Raw genomic sequence first — 21,978 nt, forward strand, 5'->3', positions numbered from 1 at the left:
CTTTGCGGTCTGTTGACGCCACTATGCCTGAGCGAGCGAACGAAACATGTGCTCGCTATTTTGTAAAGACGCCCCTTGGTCGCTCGCATCATACGTCATCTCCGCTATTTATTAGATTAATCGAGTACATCAAAAGGCGTACGAACTGCTCACTATTCTTGTGGTAGCATTTTCCTACCTCAATCATGCGAGCAGTTCAGGCTAAAAGACAACCAAGTGACGTGGTCGATGACGCTGCTTTGTTAATTATGCACACCCTTAAAACGCCCGTTTTGACCGTTTGGCACGCCATTTTCGGATCTCCACTCCCCGTTTTCAAGCACCTTCCCCTGTTACCACCCACAAACGCCTCATCCTGTCACTCAAATTAGCAGGCAATCGCTATTTTGCGAGCACACGATTTCCGACCGCACTGACTGGTTGGAGCATACGCATTACAACCCAAATGCATGCGCAGATGTGCGAACATCGCTCGGAGCGAACGAGTGGCCATTTATGAGCGGCTCTGAATCAGGCCCAGAGCTTTTCAATTACAAGGAACATAGGGGCCTATATATTAACCTAATGTCCCCCTATAATCACACTGAAAATGCAATGTCTGCATATTTTAAGTAATAAACCAATTAACTAACGCCGCAGACCACAGTACCAATTATTATCAATGGGGACTGCAGTCTGGGCTAATTCACAGGCTCTAAAAACCTCACTGTGATACAGAGGTGGATACAGTGTCTATGTCGGATTCAAGCGGCCGATGCTTTCAGTCCGCGCAATATCCCACTTCAATGCGCACGCGTCCCAATGGTTACCGCCGAAAGAACACAGGGCAAATTTGGACTCAGCGATGTGGAATTTCAGTAGGTATTCCTGGGAGGTAATGGGGCACGGGCATGTCGCGGTCAGCGACTGCGACTTTCTCCACAGTTCCACCAATTTCGGGGACCATGTTCAGACGGACATTCTGCACCTCCAGGGGGCTGGTGCAGTAGTCGATGGTGCGACCGATGTTGCATCATTTTACACAAAGCGGCAGGTTAGTGCCGCAGCCAGTGACAGTCTCTGTACGAATTCCATTGTAAAACGCTGCGGCTGTATTAGCATCCACCTCTGAATCACTAAGAACAGAAACAAATTTAGGCGCTCCAGAGAGAACTGACGTGCACAAATCTATATGCAGCTCACCACTTAGGAGATAGGCAGACCCCAAAGAACTTCATCAGAAAAAAAGAGAAATGCAAATGTGGGAGCGCTAATGATTGTGTAATGGGTAAATATCACACACTTACATGGTTATGGCAAATTGAAAAATAACCTCACATTTAATGACAATTGACATGGGATAAATTGTGATAAAAATAAAAGATAATCAGAAAAAGCATATGAAATACATGACAATAAAAACATGAATGTAAAAATATGTAATAATCTGACAATATGAGAATTGAAATGTAAGTATTGATTCAGCTGCTTAACCAATACTGGTAAGAATGTCATATCTCAATTAAAAATTACCCATGAGGATGTATAGATGTTTAGCAGATGGTATATTCTTGAACGGGTAAAGTCACTGTGCATTCAAAAATACTATGAACTGTGGCCCTGATTCAGAGCCGGACGCTATTTGCGCTCACTCGTTCAGAAAAAGGGGTGGCTATTTAAATTAACCGTTCGCTCTTTGCGGTCTGTTCACGCCTCTATGTCTGAACGGGCGAACGAAACATGCGGTCGTATTTTTGTAAAAGACGCCCCCTGGCCGCTCGTATCATACGTCATGTCCGCTATTTAATAGATTAATCGAGTACATCGAACAGCGTATATACTGCTCACTATTCTTGTGGTTGGTTTTTCCTACCGCAATCTTGCGAGCAGTTCTGACTTTAAAATAACCAAGTGACGTGGTCAATGACGCTCCTGTATTAATTATGCACACCTATAAAAACGCCCGTTTTGACCTTTAAGCACGCCTGCGTTCTGATTTCCACTCCCCGTTTTCAAGCACCTTCCCCTGTTACCACCCACAAACGCCTCCTCCTGTCACTCAAAATAGCAGGCATTCGCTATTTAGCGAACAAACGATTTTCGGCCGCACTGACTGGTTCGCACATGCGTATTACAATCCGTACACATGCGCAGATGTGCGAACATCGCTCATAACGAACGAGCAGCTCTGCATGAAGCCCTGTGGCCCTGATTCAGAGCCGGACGCTCTGACAGAGCGCTCGCTCTGAATCAGGGCCGTCCTTCTTGATTTTTAGAGCGGCCTCCTGGCCGCTTGTATAGCTGTGGGTGACCACCCACAGCTATAGCGAGCGGCCAGGAAGATGGTCGCGATGGTCAAGACCATCGCGATCATCGGGCTTGCAACGAGACCCTTGTGGTAGGGTCTCGTTGCCGCAAGCCCAGGAGTGCTTTCAGCTCAAACAGAGCTGAAAGCACTCCCACTGACATCACTTGTGATGGCAGCCACGCCACTCAACATCGACAGCACGCCCCCTTTGGTACGAGACCCGGAGCGACGGCTTGCCCGTCGCTATCCGGGTCTCGCACATGCGCATGACGGAGCCACCATCGACCCACTTGTGAGCGCTCAGCGCTCGCGAGTGGGTCTGAATCAGGCCCGGTATTTCATGGAGCAGAGGTATTCACAAGAAGATCCAGTAACTGCTGGTAAATGAGTGAATGGTGCCACAGGAATGTAAATAGCTCTGGTAGCTTACCCGCTAGATGAATGATAAAGTTCGGGTGCTGTGCGGCAAAATGAACTCCGTTATGTACACTCTCGTGGGTCCCGGCCGGGAAAGAAGAGTGGAAAAGCAGGGCGTCTGTAGCGATGAGGCTCTTAGTATGATGCGGCTTGGATGTACATAAGCCGCTTCTGCTCAAGCGACGTCTCGCTGAGTTGTGCTTAACCACCAGTAGATGCTTCTCAATAATGCTGCTCAAAGTGGCGGAGTGGCTACAAAGGGCAAATCCTGTAGTGATGGAAGGTCAAAGTGGGAACACCCAACGCGTTTCTCGGCCTTGATCAGCTGGCCGTTTCCTCAGAGGTAATGTCAATTGTTATTAAATGTGAGGATATTTTTCAATTTGCCATAACCATTTAAGTGTGTGATTTTACCCATTACACAATCATTAGCGCTCCCACATTTGCATTTCTCTTTTTTTCTGATTAACCTCTGAATCGGACCCACAGTATTCATGGTCACTGGTCTCTAGCATGACCCAGAGGTCTAATAAAAAAACAAAGCGAAAAGAGGCAAGCTGCTTAACCAGTACTGGTAAGAATGTCATATCTCAATTAAAAATTACCCATGAGGATGTATAGATGTTTAGCAGATAGTATATTCTTGAACGGGTAAAGTCACTGTGTATTCAAAAATACTATGAACTGTGGCCCTGATTCAGAGCCGGACGCTATTTGCGCTCACTCGTTCAGAAAAAGGGGTGGCTATTTAAATTAACCGTTCGCTCTTTGCGGTCTGTTCACGCCTCTATGTCTGAACGGGCGAACGAAACATGCGGTCGTATTTTTGTAAAAGACGCCCCCTGGCCGCTCGCATCATACGTCATGTCCGCTATTTAATAGATTAATCGAGTACATCGAACAGCGTATATACTGCTCGCTATTCTTGTGGTTGGTTTTTCCTACCGCAATCTTGCGAGCAGTTCTGACTTTAAAATAACCAAGTGACGTGGTCAATGACGCTCCTGTATTAATTATGCACACCTATAAAAACGCCCGTTTTGACCTTTAAGCACGCCTGCGTTCTGATTTCCACTCCCCGTTTTCAAGCACCTTCCCCTGTTACCACCCACAAACGCCTCCTCCTGTCACTCAAAATAGCAGGCATTCGCTATTTAGCGAACAAACGATTTTCGGCCGCACTGACTGGTTCGCGCATGCGTATTACAATCCGTACACATGCGCAGATGTGCGAACATCGCTCATAACGAACGAGAGGCTCTGCATGAAGCCCTGTGGCCCTGATTCAGAGCCGGACGCTCTGACAGAGCGCTCGCTCTGAATCAGGGCCGTCCTTCTTGATTTTTAGAGCGGCCTCCTGGCCGCTTGTATAGCTGTGGGTGACCACCCACAGCTATAGCGAGCGACCAGGAAGATGGTCGCGATGGTCAAGACCATCGCGATCATCGGGCTTGCGACGAGACCCTTATGGCGATGAGGCTCTTAGTATGATGCGGCTTGGATGTACATAAGCCGCTTCTGCTCAAGCGACGTCTCGCTGAGTTGTGTTTAACCACCAGGAGATGCTTCTCAATAATGCTGCTCAAAGTGGCGGAGTGGCTACAAAGGGCAAATCCTGTAGTGATGGAAGGTCAAAGTGGGAACACCCAACGCGTTTCTCGGCCTTGATCAGCTGGCCGTTTCCTCAGAGGTAATGTCAATTGTTATTAAATGTGAGGATATTTTTCAATTTGCCATAACCATTTAAGTGTGTGATTTTACCCATTACACAATCATTAGCGCTCCCACATTTGCATTTCTCTTTTTTTCTGATTAACCTCTGAATCGGACCCACAGTATTCATGGTCACTGGTCTCTAGCATGACCCAGAGGTCTAATAAAAAAACAAAGCGAAAAGAGGCACAAAAAAAATAGTCACTTTTCGTTTAGATATGTTATACGTATTTATGTTTTTGAAGTGCCGAGACAGACCTTGCAATAGAGGCTCCGAAAATCAGGTGGTGCTCCCGGCTGCCCCCAAGAGAGGGCAAGTCTCCAGGACTGTTCGTAACCCCCCAGCACCTCCCCGCTCACCCACCCCCCACACTTACCTGTTGAAAGTGGGTGGCCTGAAGGGGGTGGATGACGCGATCCATGCTAATTCGCATCAACCTAGCCTCGCCCCCTGCTTTGCAATGCCATAATCTCTGCATTGTATGGCGAGGGCAGGGCCGTGATGATGCAACTAACACGCCCCTTGCTGCGCCGACCTGGCTGCTCCTCCCGGTGGGGGCAGCCACAAATTCGGCAACTATGAATAAAGGGCTGACCCGGCAAAGACATTTTTGAATGCTCTGTGCATGCGCCGATCAGCGTTGGTGATGGCAGACCACCTCTAATCAGTGAGGCCGGCCGGGGGGCAGCAGAGAATAGGAGGAAGAGAACACCTCTTCCCTACTTTTTTCTATTTCTACAGGTAAGAAGACACATAACACCATCTAGAGATGGGATAATATCTGCCCTGCACAGCCCCTTTTCTATCCAATGGGGGCTGCAGAATAACACAGCTTTTATACCTATATTCTGGGTCTTACCAGGAGGTTGGAATAGGGTTCCAATCCGGATCAGACCCGGAATTTCCCCGGCCCCGACCCAGGATATTCCTGAGTTGGCGCTGTTCACACCGGAACTGGGCCTGCAGAGACCCGGCTTTTCCGGCGTTGAAGTGAACGCTTGGAGATGACGTCATCTCCAAGCACCACTGAAGCCGGCTAATCGGCAGGCATGCGGCACGATCCAGGTCACCGTGACCCAGATCACACCATTTACACTGCAGGGTTTCACGGGTTATTCCAGCGTTAAACCTTGCAAGTTACCTGGGTTGGATTGCCGGGTCACTCCACCCAGGAATCCAACCCTATCCCCTTTACATCAAGGAGCTACCCGGGTTAGCCCTGCAATAACCCGGGTTTTAGCTCTGGTGTAAAAGGGGTATTAGAGTGCTAGGAAATTAGTGCTTTCTCTGCACATTTCATTTACCTATAGAGAACACAAAATGATGGTTTTCTGCAGCTAAAAAGCAGGAGACAGGTAATATTACAGTTTATTAAATATACCCCTCTGTACTTTAATGTTGTACATTTGCTCTTTGTTGCAAGTATTGTTCCATCCATGAGTTGTCTTTACACTATCAACAACTGATATAGAAACGTATCTTTGTCCTGTCAGGTCACCTCACAAAACAGCCTACAGGAACTCCTAGACAACATGTACACTCACTGATGCAGAACAGGTATGTTAGGTGAGGGCAAACAACGGCCGAGAAATAAATTAACCTGATAGTTGCCACAAGTTAGGTACCTGTTCCCATGTACAATCATAGTCTAATGCACAGGTCCTCAAACTCGGTCCTCAGGACCCCAAACAGTGCATGTTTTCCAGGTCTCATCACAGAATTACAAGTGAAATAATTAGCTCCACCTGTAGATCTTGTAAAATGTGTCAGTGAGTAATAAATACACCTGTGCACCTGCTAGGTGAGCTGCAAAATGTGAACTGTGTGGGGTCCTGAGGACTGAGTTTGAGAACCACTGGTCTAATGTTACCGTCAGAAACTCATGGGCAGAGTAAGGTACAGAAGTGTGCTCATACATATGGCGCGTTACACCTGTCCGACACAGACGCGCCACTACGAGTTGCGATTCTGGTGCTTGTGTATTTCTTAGTGAATTTTGTGCAATTTCTGTTGCAAAGCACTTGGTATAACAGATTGAGCATAACGATGTGTGGTGCAAAGTATGATGTCGGTCATTCATATCACACCTCTGTCTTTTGCTTTTTACCCAGATTGCGGATTTGTTCCTGACTTTTGTGTCTTAATTCGCTTATAGTGTAATAGGAAATTTGTTGCAAAGAAATTGGTATAAAGTTGCAGATTAGGACGCATATATAAAGAAAAAGTTGCACAGCACAGCTAATTTGCACAGTCCATGGTGGGCCAATACATCTGTATTCAGCACAGATGGGAGCTGCCATGTTCATTTCTCTGCTGAGAAAGAAATGAAGTAATGTCCAAAGAAATCAGCAATATGAAGCAAGGTAGGACGTTTTCTTGGCTTTACTAAGCACCTTGCTATCCTTGCTATCTTGCCTGCTTACTCAGCGAGACAATACCATTTACTCACAGAATGGAGCAGATGCAGAGTTAAATGCAAATCATGTGAAATTGCTCCCATATTGCTGGCATGTAAATAAAACTGTCTATTTGCCTGTATAGTGAGTTGTACACATCCCTCCATTCGTGCATTTGGGGCCTGATCCAGGGACGGACACAAAGTGAGTGACAGGTAGTCGGCGTTTGGGGGAGATAACGGGGGTGATTAGGAAGACACAGGCGTGTCTGACCATATGAACGTCGTTACATGGGCCTGCATAAATTATCCATTGTGATCTCCTGCGCAGCATGAGAGCTCCCTGCGTGTCGGGAGAGCTGCAGTGCTTGCAGCCGAGTCAGACTTGCCGCATATGCTGCGTGACTGCCCGATGTGCTTCGATAGTACTGATGCTTACGTTGTTGCATGTTGTTGCACGGATAGAAGGCAGCAGCGGGTGTCCCTATGCTCGGCTGTGCTTTGGAAGGCATTAGCATATTTTAGCAACTATGATCTGTGAGAGAATGCAGCTGCGATTGCATTAGCGTACATCTCTGAATCAGGCCCTTGGTTCATAGCTGTCTCCTATTTTAGTGCACAAGATTACTCTGCAAATGTGTGTGAACTGTATGTGTGTATATATATATATATATATATATATATATATATATATGGTACTGAGCACGAGATACTCTTCGCAAACACACTTGTGTTCATTTCTGCATCAGCCTCATATTATTTCTTCATAGTGTCTTAATATGGAAATTATCAACTGCTGTGATCTCCTTTTTAAAATTTTCATTATTTTAACTATTGTACACTATACAAGCCACGAAGAACAGAATGATCGTTGATGCAAATTTAGGATAGCTCAGAGGTTAAATGAGGTTGATGCATAGCTTGTACTGACATGTACACTACCAGGATTAGTCTCCAACGCCAGCAGGCTCCAGGTATATAGACACAGACACTGATTGTGTACTTGCTTCTCCTCCGGCCTCCTAAATTTAAATGTCTATTACAATAGAAATGTATTGTAAACAAGGTTTAAGTACTTACCGATGCTTTTCTGTATGGCTGACAGACTAGGATCAGAACCAGCTGCATTCCTGGTCTAGTAATCGCTCAGAGGGCCTGATTCAGAGCCGAAAGCAAAGCGATATTTTTTGCAACTGTTCATGTGCGAACGTTCCTAAGACCTCCTACGGCGCATGCAGTACACAGCGTATGCACTAGGCTCTGTTGCGAACGAGATGCTCGGTATCAAAAATGCTATAGAAAAGTGCTGGGCGGTGGCTAGAAACAGAGGGGTTTCTATGTATATATATATATATATATACTCTATGTCACATGTCACACTTGTACATTACACACACGTACATACACGTCACACGTAAATTACACACACACTTACATTGCTGGTTGTAGACGGCACATGACAGGCCGGCACCATTTCATTAGGCCCCTCCTTCTAGCGGCAAATTGACGCAATTCGCAGTCAATAGTGAGGGGATGGGGCCAAATGACGCGATTCTAATGGAATTGTGTCATATTGGCTCCGCTCCCTTCTGATTGACCAGCGAATTACGGCAATTTGCCGCAAGGAGGTGGGGCTTAATAACATGGTGCCTGCCCCTGCGTGCGCTACTGATGGGAGTGTCGCGAGCGTGCTAATGAAAGCGGCTATGTACACAGACGCACAGCCACAGGGGATGTGATTCTTCGGTTCGTCACCTTGTGGCCTGCCCCCTGCAATGAGTTGCTAAGATTTGCAGCATTACAGCTCAGAAGCGGGACCATGATGAAGTGATTCATAGCAAACCGCGTCACCATAACCCTTGCCCTGTTCACTTCACAGGAGAAGTGGGCAGTATGGATAAGAGTAGCACACAATACTGGGAATGGGGAGAACGCTCCCAAATTCAGGAGTCCCCCGGAAATTCGGAGAAAGGGGGCATCTATGGATTAGTTTTGTCCCAATTCTGCACATATAAATATTGGGATGCATGCATTCATTAGATGACATATACTAAAGTCCAGACACGTGCACCAACAATTACATTTTATTAGTGCAAAAAGTATGTTTTCCCTGAAATCTCTCTGGTATGGCCATTTTATTTTTAATAGAATCGGAGGCCAATTTTATAATTTACTAACATTTACTATCATTTTTCTCCTAAACTTTAGTAAAATGTCTTCTGACTGCCCCCACTAGCGTAAAGAGGAACTCATGCAGGATAAATGCTTTTCCCGGTTATGGGTGTGATGTGCAGTGAGCTGCAGAATTAGCAACTGTAACCGTCTGTGACAACCAAGCAAGCAAATTGAACCTTTAGCCTATGACCACAGTTATAAAACATATGTATCTCCCCTTATGTAACTCTTTGGACAGCAATGAGTTGCAGAGTAGCCTCCAGCGTTAGTTAATAAACAAGACATTCGTCATTCTGCAGAAGTAAGGCTGGAATTGTTAGAGAGATAAGTTGGCACAGGAGATGGAAGTCTGCAGGTTATAGCAAATCCTAACACAAATAAAAAAACACAGCAGTCAGCATCCAACAGTTAAATCGGCTTCATCATGCTATATCCAGTGATCTTCAGACATCTATTTACTAAGCAGTGCTAGGAGACAGAGTGAAAAGTGATAAGGTGCCAGCCAATCAGCTCCCAACTGTCATCTCACAGGCTGTGTTTGAAAAATGATAGTTGGGAGCTGATTGGCTGGCACCTTATCACTTTTCACTCTGTCTCCTAACACTGCTTAGTAAACAGACCCCATCATTATTTATATATAAGTTACTTATATAGCGTCAGCATATTCTGTGGTACTTTAGAATAGAAGACAGAGATATTACAGTCAGACATATTGCCTATTTATTATTGGGAGAATGGGCCTGATTCAGACCCGCTCGCAAGCGGGTCGATGTTGCCCTAGTGCGCATGCGCACGACGGAGGGAGCTCCGTTGTGCGCATGCGCGAGACCCGAATAGCGACGACCAAGCCGTCGCTATGGGTCTCGCACCAAAGTGGGCGTTGCTGTCGATGGTGAGTGACAGTATGCCCCCTTTGGTGGGCGTGCCGGGGGCGTGGCTGCCCAGACGGAGGCGTGCCCATGGGAACGCCTACCGTCTGGGGCCGGCCCTACTGACATCACTAGTGATGTCAGAGGGAGTGCTTTTGGCTCTGATAGTGCCAAAAGCACTCCTGGACTTGCGGCAGCGAGACCCTACCGCAGGGTCTCGTCGCAAGCCCGATGGTCGCGACCAACTTTTGGGACGCTCGCATAAGCTGTGGGTGGTCACCCACAGCTATGCGAGCGGCCAGGAGGCCGCTCCAATAATAGGTAGGACGGCCCTGATTCAGAGCGAGCGCTCTTGTCAGAGCGTCCGGCTCTGAATCAGGGCCTATATCCATTCTGAATGTCAACAGCTGCGTGGCTCCCCTAATGAAAGGGGTCCTAACGTTGTAGGAGACTAGATGGATGTTTTATGTGACATTTCCCTAATTGCATATTACGTTTCTCCAGAATTTACCACCGCCAAGCTGCAAACCTCCTTGTCTGCCAACAGCGGTGAGGAGGTGTACCCCATGATGTGTGCTGGATGAACCTTTTAGGGGGCAGATTGAATTAGCCGTGTGTTGATCTCCAAGGTAAAACGCTCGGAGCTATACAATTACAGAAATCTACCCAGAAGCAGCATTAATGATTATTTCTGCTCTCAGCTCCAGAGGGCTAATTGAATCTGTCTCTTGGTCAGTGATAGACAACCTGACCCAATCCAGGGGTCTTCTAATCCCCCCAAAAATTCCCCATATTACACTTAATCTGAGTAATATATTAAATCCATAAATGCAATCAAAGTAAAGCTGGGTACACACGGTACGATCTGCACAAACAACGATATCGCTGAACGATTTCCCTTGAACTCTCTGTAGTGCAGGACAAACGTTATTGTGTGTACACAGTGATAGATATCTATGATAGATCCCTTTCAGTGACGTCATCCGGCCACATCTCTGAACAGGCAAATCGTGATGAAATCGTCCAAGCTGGCCTGCATGTACGGACGACTATAGATATCATTATCGTCTATGCGGGAACTCGCATCTTTGGTCGTTCGCTGCATAAAAATGAATAATATGAACGATTTATCATTCATAAATATCGTACCGTGTGTACACACCTTAAGAGATACCTATCTGTAATAACATACAAGCAGGCATGTTAAACAAGTGTTACAAGTTAGAACAAACAAATCTGGTGGGAAGGAGCTGGGGGCCGCAGATGATGGTTTCTGACGGAGGCTTGCGGCCCAAGAGACAGCTTTTGCCCATCACTGATTTAAGGCCCTCATTTAGAGCCACTCGCTAGCGGCAGTACGCTCGTTCCGAGCGATGTTCGCACATCTGCGCATGCGTACGGTTTTTAGTACGCATGCGCGAACCAGTCAGTGCGGCCGAAAATCGTTGGCACGCAATATAGCGAGGGCCTGCTATTTTGAGTGACAGAATGAGGCGTATGTGGGTGGTAACAGGGGAAGGTGCTTGAAAACGGGGAGTGGAGATCCGAACGCAGGCGTGCTTAAAGGTCAAAACGGGCGTTTTAAGGGAGTGCATAATTAATACAGCAGCGTCATTGACCACGTCACTTGGTTTTTTTTAACTCAGAACTGCTCGCAAAATAGCGGTTGAAAACACCAACCACAAGAATAGCGAGCAGTTCATACGCTGTACGATGTACTCGATTAATCTAATAAATAGCGGACATGACGTATGGTGCGTGCGGCCAGGGGGCGTTTTTATCAAATAAACGAGCGTATGTTTTGCTCGCTCGTTCAGACTTAGAGGTGGGAACAGACTGCAATTTGCGAACGGATCATTTGAATAGCCACCCCTTGTTTTTGAACGAACGACCACAAATAGCGAACGGCTCTGAATCAGGCCCTAAATCTTTGTGTAACGCTGAGGTTTTTCGTTATCATAGCTGAACATTCACATAGATATTTGTAACTGATATTATTAGTAATTCTTGTGGGTTAACTATTATTGTTATGAAAAGATATGTGTTGCAACTGTTTTTATAAGTGTCCCCTAATAAGCCTAAGCATTCTGCTTGAATTTCTGTACCTCATATCAACAGATGGGAAAATTATCCATGTTCTTCCACAGAAAAGAGAAAAAGAAAAGAACAATTATTAGAGTCAACACACTATGGCCCTGATTCAGAGCCGGACGCTCTGACCAGAGCGGTCGCTCTGAATCAGGGCCCTCCTCCATTAAAATCCACAGCATATACGAGCGTCCAAAAAGATGGTCGCGATGGTCTTGACCATCGCGACCATCGGACTTGCGACGGAAACCCCTGCGGTAGGGTTTCCCAGCCACAAGCCCTGGAGAGTGATTTTGGCTCTATCAGAGCCAAAATCACTCCCACTGACATCACTAGTGATGTCAGTGGGGCCGGCTTCAGACGGTAGGCGTTCCCATGGGAACGCCTCCGTCTGGCAGGCACGCCCCCGCACGCACGCCCACCAAAGGGGGGCGTGCTGTCAGTCACCATCGACAGCACGCCCCCTTTGGTGCGAGACCCGGGAGCGACAGCTTGGCTGTCGCAGTCTGGGTCTCGCGCATGCGCACGACGGAGTTCCCTCCATCGTGCGCAATGCGCAGTGGGGAACATTAACACACTTGCGAGCGTACTGCCGCATGCGAGTGGGTCTGAAATGACCCCCTATGATCTATAAAGGTATCATAGAAGATAAGTCCCCCTTTAGTCCAGTTTTTTGCAGGTCACACACAGTTCAGGTATCTGGGTCTACTCAGTTGCACATTATGCAAAAGAGCTTTTCAGGAAATTCAGAATACAGGGGCCCGCATCTCCGAAATAAAAATAAACAGTTGTCATACTTGATTGTCGATAGATATTACCTGCAAAGTTCCGGGAAATGAAAACTTTCATCTGAAGACTTCCCTGCACAGCAAAAGTTATTTGTGAATGGCAAAACCTGCCTTCCCACAATGCTCCTTAATGTGCACAAGTGCCTCCGTGTCTGTCTGCTCAGAGCATTTCAAGGTGTACCGTATGTTTAGTGGATAAACCTAATAAGGTTCAGGGTGCGGACAGTAATATAAAAGAACAATTTTCAGTTTTTCTTCTTGGTTTAGCCTCATTAATAACATTATTTAACCACAAAGGTGAAGGAAAATTGGGACTGTCTTACATACACTTGTGTGTGTCATTCACACCTACTCTCCGGGAATGGCAGGAAGACACCTGAATTTCGGAGAATGTAGACCAGCCCCCGAATCCACCCATTTCTCTAACGCGGGTCCCCGCTCCCCATTGAACAATGGTGCGTTTAACAGCGGAGGGCAGAGCAACGTTTCTGCGATTTTCACCACCTGGAGCATCTCTCAGGGACTTTGCATAGTCAGCAAGTTTGGTGTGTGTTAAAGATTTTTATTACTTGGGTCAAAGTTTGACTACAAATTTGCTTTCCTGCAAAAGTGCTAAGGACCCTCTGAAAAATGTTATTTGTGGGGAGAAAAGACTTGTTCAAACTCGCACAAAGCAGGGAATGCCCCTATATCTGCATCCTCTACAAATCTTATTTTATTTTATATATAATACCTTCCTGTACAATTAAATCTACCTTTGAACTACATAACAGTATGTGCTTGTGTGTCTAATCCACTCCCTCGATGTGTCCAACTTCTTTCACTGGCCAGTGCATACCTCTGCAACATTGTAATAGCCATCCTTTTAACCCACAGAACCGGGCACTAACCTGCAAAGCTAGGCACACTTGCATAAATATTGCCTGTGACATCACAAAACAACGTTTTAAGCTGACATTTTGCACTTTTTGCAATTGATAAATAACCATTCACCATCTCTTATATACAGGTTGAGTCTCCCATATCCAAATATTCTGAAATACGGAATATATTTAGCATGACTGAGAAAGCTAAACCTTTGCTTTCTGATGGTTCAATGTACACAAACTTTGTTTTAAAGCACAAAATTATTAAAATACAGTATAAAATAACCTTCAGGTTGTGTGTATGAAACATTATTGAATTTGATGTATGTACACAAACTTTTTTTGATACACAAAATTATAAAAAATATTGTCTAAGATTACCTGCAAGCTGTGTGTATAAGGTGCATATAACACATAAATGCATTCTGTGTTTAGATTTGGGTCCCATTCCCATTATGGTATGCAAATATTCCGATATCCAAAATACCCCCTGGTCCCCAGGCATTTTGGATATGGGAGACTCAACCTATATAAGGTTCAGCAGCAAAACTGTGCAAATTACTGCCTTTTACCCTGACTCTGCATATTTCATAGCCGTCCATTATCCTAAATTTCCAAGAAGTAGCCTCTGGTGTCAAAAATGTGTCCATGGAATTTTTGTTCCAGAAAATGTCCCTATATTTATACACTGATCTTATTCTATATATATATGGTCTGTAATTCTCCACTGTGGGCCAAATGTAATAGGTTGTCTGTTTTGGGAAATTGCGAGTTTTGTGGTAAGCTCGCACTTTTTCACAACTCTACAATGTAATAGGGTATCTGTTCAATAGTACTCGTATTTTTTCAGAGTTACTAAAATTTGCCATTTTAAAAATCGCATCCAGATGTTTTCTCCCATTTAAAAACAATCAACTCACCCCAATGTAATAGGGTGCGCGTTTTCAAACTTGCAAAAAAAAAGTTTACTAATATACACCAAATAATAGACCAGCATCAGGATAGCGAGTATATCCTGAGCAGGTCACAGTAACACAGAAACATGCACGTGTCTCATGGATATGTGCATGTTTCTGTGTGTGCTTATGCAAAGTGTTTTTTTTTTTAAATGACGTACAGCCCCCCCCCCCTCGAAAGCATAACCAGCCTGTCCTGGTTCTAAAAATACAGGGGGCAAACTGCGTAGGGGGGTCCCTGTATATTAAGAACCAGCACAGGGCTTTGCTGAGCCAGTCCCTGGTTGTGGAAAAACAGGGGACAAAATGAGTAGGGGTCCCCTGTAATCTCCATAACCAGCACCGGACTCTTTCTAGCGGGGGAGGGGAGGGGTAATGCCACAGCCAGGGAAAACCTTTCACCGGATTCCCCGGCCAAAGCATTACCTCTGACCGCTAGTCAGCCCAGGCCGGGGATCCCTGGGGAATTGAGGACCCAGGGAAGAAGTTTGCAGGCTATAACATTTGCGAGTTGCATGACAAACTCACACCTTTTAAAAGTGCGAGTTTGTACTGTTACCAAAACAGACAACCTATTACATGTACTATATACTTTAGGAGTTTATAAATATGTGGCAATAAAGTTGATTTTTTTTTTTTTTTATTGCCACTAATTCCTTGGCATGGGAAAGCTAATCGCCTGCAAAAGCAGGCGAATCAGTGCTATCGCTGGCTGTAGCCCATTGATGTATAATGTGATGCCCAGTGTTTTCTTGGTCATAGTCCTTTTTGCCTTATGATATATATGCCCCTAACTTATTGTTGAATATGAGTAAAACAATCCAAAATTAAATTCTGGTTATGTTCACTAAACAGGTCACGATGCGGCTTGTAATGCAATTAAAATGTCAGCTTTGATATTCAAAAGCATGGAAAACAAAAGATGATGTTATTCATTTTAATGAATGAACACTACACCTGGGTGGATTATCCAAAATTAGAAGGTGAGTGCACAAGATAGTCCTATCCACACTCTGGACCGTCTGTGTTCAGTCGAATGGAAAATGTATTTAAAAGTCGAAAGAACTTTTAATCAGTATTGTAACAGGGTTGGCAGTGCGCCCCTGTGCTGGCCCTGTTCCCTACATGTATGACATCACAACGAGGGGGATGGGGCCACCAGCACTGGGCTGCACAGCACTGTCCGGTGTGACCTGAGGACACTTATGCTCCCTGAGCGATATCGTGTAGTGTGTCCCCCAGCAGGCTGTGCTCAATGTCGTTCATGACCGATATCGTTCAGCGCCGGGCTCTCTCCCCCCATTCCCCAACATGCAGCAACCTGACGAGGAAGTCAGATTGTGCTGCATATTCAGGCGATGGACAATGTCGGGAAACGACCAGCGGGAGTGCGCATAGCTGGTCGTTTCTGACATAAAAGTGCACGATTTGTGCACGATTACTGAGCGATTGCACGATTACGATGTCGTAATCGTGCAGTCGCTCAGTAATATCGCCCAGTGTGTACCCACCATAAGTGGCTGTACAAGTTGCAGGGTGTGTGCCTGGAGTGTCCACTGTAGTAGCGATACTAGCTGCAGCATGCCGTTTCAGGCACCCTGCTAGCCAGATGCAGGGGCCATGAGGCCACGCCAGTGCCGCCTCCAGGGTCCAGCGCCCTGTGTGACAGCACCACATGTACACCTCTAGTTACAGACTTGCTTTTAATTGTTTTTATGGCTTCAGTAACGAAGTACCATGTTTAATTTATACTGTTTTATAAAATATGATGTTTCCACTGTACCATGGCACTGCGAAATGGGCATAAAATGGAAAGACAGTACGATTACGACATCGTAATCGTACCGTCGTTCCTGATCACCTGTAGTGTATGCACTGAACGATCAGTCGTTCAGTGCAGGCACAGTCCATCATTCCTGAACATGCCAATCTGTCATTATCGGCAGATTGGCCTGCATGTTCAGGCGATGGACAATGTCGTAAACGACCAGCGGGAGTGCGCATTGCTAGTCGTTTCTGACATAAAAGTGCACGATTTGTGCACGATTACTGAGCGATTGCAGGATTACGATGTCGTAATCGTGCAATCGCTCAGTAATATCGCCCAGTGTGTACGCACCTTATGGAGTGAATCCAATTAACTGCGAAGGGTGCAAGTTGCCATTGCCACGGCGTTAAAATGCCGGCAACAGCACCTCATCTCGCACCCCTAGTGGCTAGCTCTGAGCCCAAATTCTCATAAATTTTGGCTCACAGCCCCATAGGGCCTGGAGGAATTTTTGTGCGAGTTCGGGCTGCCATAAAGTGGCTCGCACCAGCAAGATCATTGCAGCTAATTGGATCGAGACCCATGTATGTGTCCTCACATATAAAGGTCCCATTCTTAACAAGCATTGCTTGTGGATTGTGTATGTAGAGTACAAGACATTGACAACGCTGGGTAACAGAATGACCACTGACAGAAAGTTCCATAAATACATGCGTTTCCATGGACACAAACTAATAACACATTTTTTTAACATGTTAAACGAACGACAGTTTTGCAGAGCAAACAGTCAATTTTGTATGTAAACTTTCTGGGATGGTGTAGGAGACACCCATGCAAATCAGTGCTTACAACGACAGACACTGTATATTTTTAGTAAAACGTACAGAATCAGGGCTGTGAGGGTTCTTGTAGTAGCGATGAGAAAGATCCTGGTAACTGTACATAAAAATATCCTCACAGTGATTAGGGCGGGTGTGAGGGCTATTTCCTTTTTGGGCTGAAAGCAAACGATCCCTTCCTCTAATGTGAATTGTGTGAGCCTTACAGGGGAAGGGAGAAAAGTAGCTTTATAAACAGCAAAAAGCCACATGGGTAACAGAGATCTTATGTAAGGACATATATCCGTCTCAACAGCCTGAGGCCTAACCGTGCTGGCTGCCTGCCCGAAATTGGAAGAAAGGATGATTGAAGCTCTGAGGTACTGAAATAACCTTCTCAGCAACAGCATGATCTAACCAATCCTGTGCAGGAAGCCAAACTCTGACACTGTATGGAAAGCAGGACTAATACGTCCTGCATCTGTGTCTCTTTCAACGGATTATTCAAATATGGCACAAAACACAATGCTAGAAGGAACACCAGATAGCAAAATAAGGTAACGCACAGTAAACAAAAGCCACATTTTGTTTTATAAGGCACAATGATCCCTATGGCTACATGCATTTTCTGAAAAGTATCAGTGTGTTTTCATCACCAAATAGATCTTACTAACTGCTTTGGGGCTTATTTACATGTGGATGTAAGTCAGTATTAGGACACGCCCCTCAGATGTAGCAGTACACGCCCACTTTACCACCGCACTCATAGGTGCTGCTTTCACAATCTCCCTGAAATGCTTTTTCAAAGTAGGCAGGTATGACTTAAATCTGACACATAATAATGTTTCTATTTAGTTTTATTTTAAATTCCTTATTAAACTCTACTTCCTCCTAACCCTTTGCCACTTCCCTAATTTCCAGGCATGGTTATTTTGGCAAGCCTTAGCTGCGGACCCACCCATACTCACGCTAGCTTAAATAAAATAATCTATCAGTTCTTATAGGAGGTCATGGTCTAAGCAGTGGGTGAAGACTTGCAATAAAAAAAATGGTCCCGAGAAAGAGAACTAACATTCATCTCTTGTCTGTCCAGTCAGTCCTGGGTAGGCTGGGAGTACAGTGTACCCCAATTAAGCCTACTTACAGTATATATGAGTCACTGACGTCAATATATATAACATGCAAACATCCTATTACTTTCAGAAAACACATGCCTCCCAGTAGTACTGGTCAGAAGTGTAACCCTGTAAGAGGTGACACGTACTTTGGATTCAGGGTGACCGTGACTGTGACCTGCGTTGCCTCATTGAGCACTGTGAGCCACGCACACTGCCGTGCTGAGAGCAGCCAAGATCAGTTTTCCTCTTGGGAAAGTTTGGCAAGCAACAAAGAACATCAGCACTGATATAAACAATGCAGAATGTAAAATGGCCAGGCTAAGATGTGTAACGGTGTAGTGCCAGCAAAGCAGAGGGTGCAGCCCTGTTACACGCTCCAGATCCACATGACGTTTACTTATGTACAGTTAACCCAAGCAACTTTATGTAGTAATAGGAACATATTAGGCATTTAATGTGAAAACAATCAAAAAGATAATATATACCACCTTAATAATAATAATAATTAAACATATTATTATCTGGACATTATTAATCTGCTGATGGACACCCAGGTGTAGCAAGCGGAGACACTCGGCTATCCGATCGAAGATAAGCCGGGGCGCGGACAGCAGCGGGGGGGGGGGGGAGGGTCAGGCTAGGGGCTCCCAGGGTGGGACTTAGGGTTAGGCACCTCACCGGGAGGTTAGGGTTAAGCTAGGGGAAGGGGGGGTTAGGGTTAGGCACCCCCGGGGGGCAGGTTAGGGTTAGGCACCCCCCCCCGGAGACTTAGGGTTAGGCTGTGTTGAAGGGGGGGGTTAGGGTTAGGCACCCCTAAGGAAGGGTTGGGGGGGGGGTTAGGTTAGTAAATAGAAAAAATACTCACTTGTCGGGATCTTCACTGACGGGCTTCCGCTGTCGGGATTTGAACCGACGGCCATGCGACCGACAGTAAATCTCCACGCCACCCTTTGTCTCCAATCAAACTTGCGTCTGTGTTTACTTACTCTGGCAGTCTGAAGTTGCTGACTCCAAACAATGGGATACACTGATTGTTACTGTATGTCTCAAGCTCATCCCTGCATACATGGGCGGAACTACCATAGGTAGCTGCTGTGGGGCCTAGAGCTGAGAGAGGCCCATCTTTCTTGTTAAAGTTGCAAGTGTTATATACATTTTTTACCATTGGGTGGTATATATGGGCCCTTATAAACTTTTGCTATGGGGACTTCAAATACGTACTTACGCCTCTATAAATATAGAGGCTTAAATATGCATTTAAATCACTGCACTAAAATGATCTTTGTAGACTGTCCCAGCGATGTATAGTTATTAATCCTATACAGTTATTACTACTAAAAGGTAATGTATTTTCCTGTATGTGTCTTATGTAAGCTTCGTGCAATAATCCGACGCGGCAATTGCAAATTGTGATCCTGAATTTCAGTGCCCAGAGTAGAGGCTATAGCAGGGTGGACATTACTTATGGATTGGGCACTACAGAACATTTCTTATGTCTACTTTTGTTCAAAGCACAAAATAGCACTGCAGTGGTAGCCTCTCTCTGTGTAATATTACAGCTATTACAAAGGTTTGATCCTGAAGGCACAAAAGGCAAGTGGCCTAGGTTACTCAACTGAGCCAGTCATGATTTTGTCTCAGGGAACTGCATATTTAATATAAAGGACAGATTGCACACTAGGCTGACGTTTCTGGACTTGACAAAAACCATAAATATGATGCTGCTTACCAAGGTGCCTTAGGCTGTTTAAGAATAAATAACCCAAGTTACGAAACCTTGCCCTCCCCTGTGATGAAGCAAGAGCTGAGCCATGGTAAATAAACACTGTAAGCCGGCCCATGTGATTGGACTGGGGATAGCTCTGCCCCCTGCAAGCAGCTGTTCTCTGTTGTATTTGTGTAGAGAGAGGGCAGGTGAGCGGTATTCAGATCACAGGTAAAAACAGAACTTCCTTTTAGGAAACGGTTTGTAACCCAAGGGAGAGGATCTGTCTATTGTGCTGCTGATTGTCCCATAAACTCCACAGCCACCTGTCACTCTTTGCTTAAGTCTTCCCCAACATGCCCAAGATACAGGCATGTTGAGAGCACAAAGGTCCTGATTCACTACCGATCGCAACTGCTATTACACACGCAATCGGCCGATTGTTGCCTTCTGCACTTGAGTATGCATCGCAGTGCGCGTGCGCAAACCGGCCACTGCGATCGGGTCTGCGATTGCAGTGACTACGCAGAATCATCGCAGAGTGATTGACAGGAAGTGCCGTTTGTGGGAGGTGACGTGGGGGTGGTCTGCAAAAACGCAGGCGTGCCAGCAGCGTTCGAACACCGTTTACAGGGGCTTGCAGAAATTAGCCACTGCGATGCCATATGCAGACTGAGTACTCACAGCGTGCGATGAGGTTAGCAATTCCTGAGTAAGGTCAGAGCTTGTGCAAGTGTGCGTGAGACTGCGATGGTACTCGATGTTACCGATGGTTCTGCAGTCTTGCTAAACATTCCGGATGTGTGTAAGGTAAAGTGGGCGTCCCTGTGTAGTGCTGCGACGGAATAGCGGTCACAATGGATTAGCATATCTTTGCAGCCAGACTGCGTAATCGCAGCCACAATCACAGTTGCAATTCATAGTGAATCAGGCCCAAAGTCCCCTGTACACAGTAAGTTGATACAGCATGGGGCATAGATATGACGTACTCATTTGCAGAGCGTGCACAAGAAGTTACTTCCACACTAATAAACCAGTTAGTTTTGCATCATATTAATTTAATATTAAATAATAAGAATAAAAATAATAACAATGATGAAAATAAAAAGTGGGGGTATTAATGAAAAATGTATAATTGACCACAATAGTATTGTTCAAAGTAATGGAAGTGCCCAAATCATGTATGTATTAAACTGTTCCTATGGATTTACTCTGATTAACTTTACAGCTCCCCCATTATTCTGGTTTCTAACAGCGCTACATACACAGTGGCACATAACAAAGAAATTATGCTAATAATAACTATGTGTAGACTGATTTGGAGTAAGTAATAAAGCTGTTACTTGTTGTCTTTCCTTTAGTAATGACCAGTGATAGTCGTGTCACCCTAGGTGGAAATATGACTGCAGACAAATACTGTAATTCTTTTAGGCACAATAGACAGACCTGTAAAGAAACCGGTCAGTCTGTAAACAAGCACAGTTGCCACTTTACACCATACCCCAGAGTCTGACCTTCCTAATCACACAACACTGACATGGTGATCATTGATCAAAGGGATTTAAAAAAAAAAAAAAAGTGAAAAAAAAAAACAACCTAAAAAGTGATGGTACTCACCTAAGTGCGTGTAAGCACCATGGGCAGTTCCAGGGGTCACAGATACAATAGCTGTGGCTGCACACACTGACTGGCTGAGGTATAACTTCTCTCTCTGATGATAATGATGGCAGCAGCAGCAGCAGCAGCAAAATCTCATCTCTCTGCCTGAAAACAAAGAGCAGTGAACATGTGACTGCCCAGATCCAAAACATATGATGTCACCAAACAGCGGGCCAATCAGGACCTCGCTGGGCATGACGGGAGTTGTAGTTCTTAGTGGGTGCTTGGTAAGTCACGTGTGTGCTACAGCTGTTGGGGTGACTGTGAGGGCTGTCCTGTCACGGGTGAAAGCGAGGTGGACACTGACAGAGGAGGGTCAGCAGAGGAGGTTGGTCGGTGGCTGTCAGGCTAAATA

General features: G+C 45.5%; 1 protein-coding gene across 2 annotated transcripts in view; it reads right to left on the reverse strand.

The window, feature by feature from the left end:
- KLHL24 (kelch like family member 24) overlaps nucleotides 1-21,661 on the reverse strand; it is a 68,642-nt gene extending 46,981 nt beyond the window's left edge. For both annotated transcript variants that reach the window (XM_088458203.1, XM_088458202.1), the window contains exon 1: nucleotides 21,582-21,661. The gene's annotated coding sequence lies outside the window, so the exon portion shown is untranslated. The remainder of the gene's footprint in view (nucleotides 1-21,581) is intronic.
- Nucleotides 21,662-21,978: the final 317 nt, after the last annotated feature.

This window comes from Taudactylus pleione, unplaced genomic scaffold (assembly GCF_031769625.1).
Source record: "Taudactylus pleione unplaced genomic scaffold, aTauple2 ptg000815l, whole genome shotgun sequence".
Classification (NCBI taxonomy): Eukaryota; Metazoa; Chordata; class Amphibia; order Anura; family Myobatrachidae; genus Taudactylus; species Taudactylus pleione.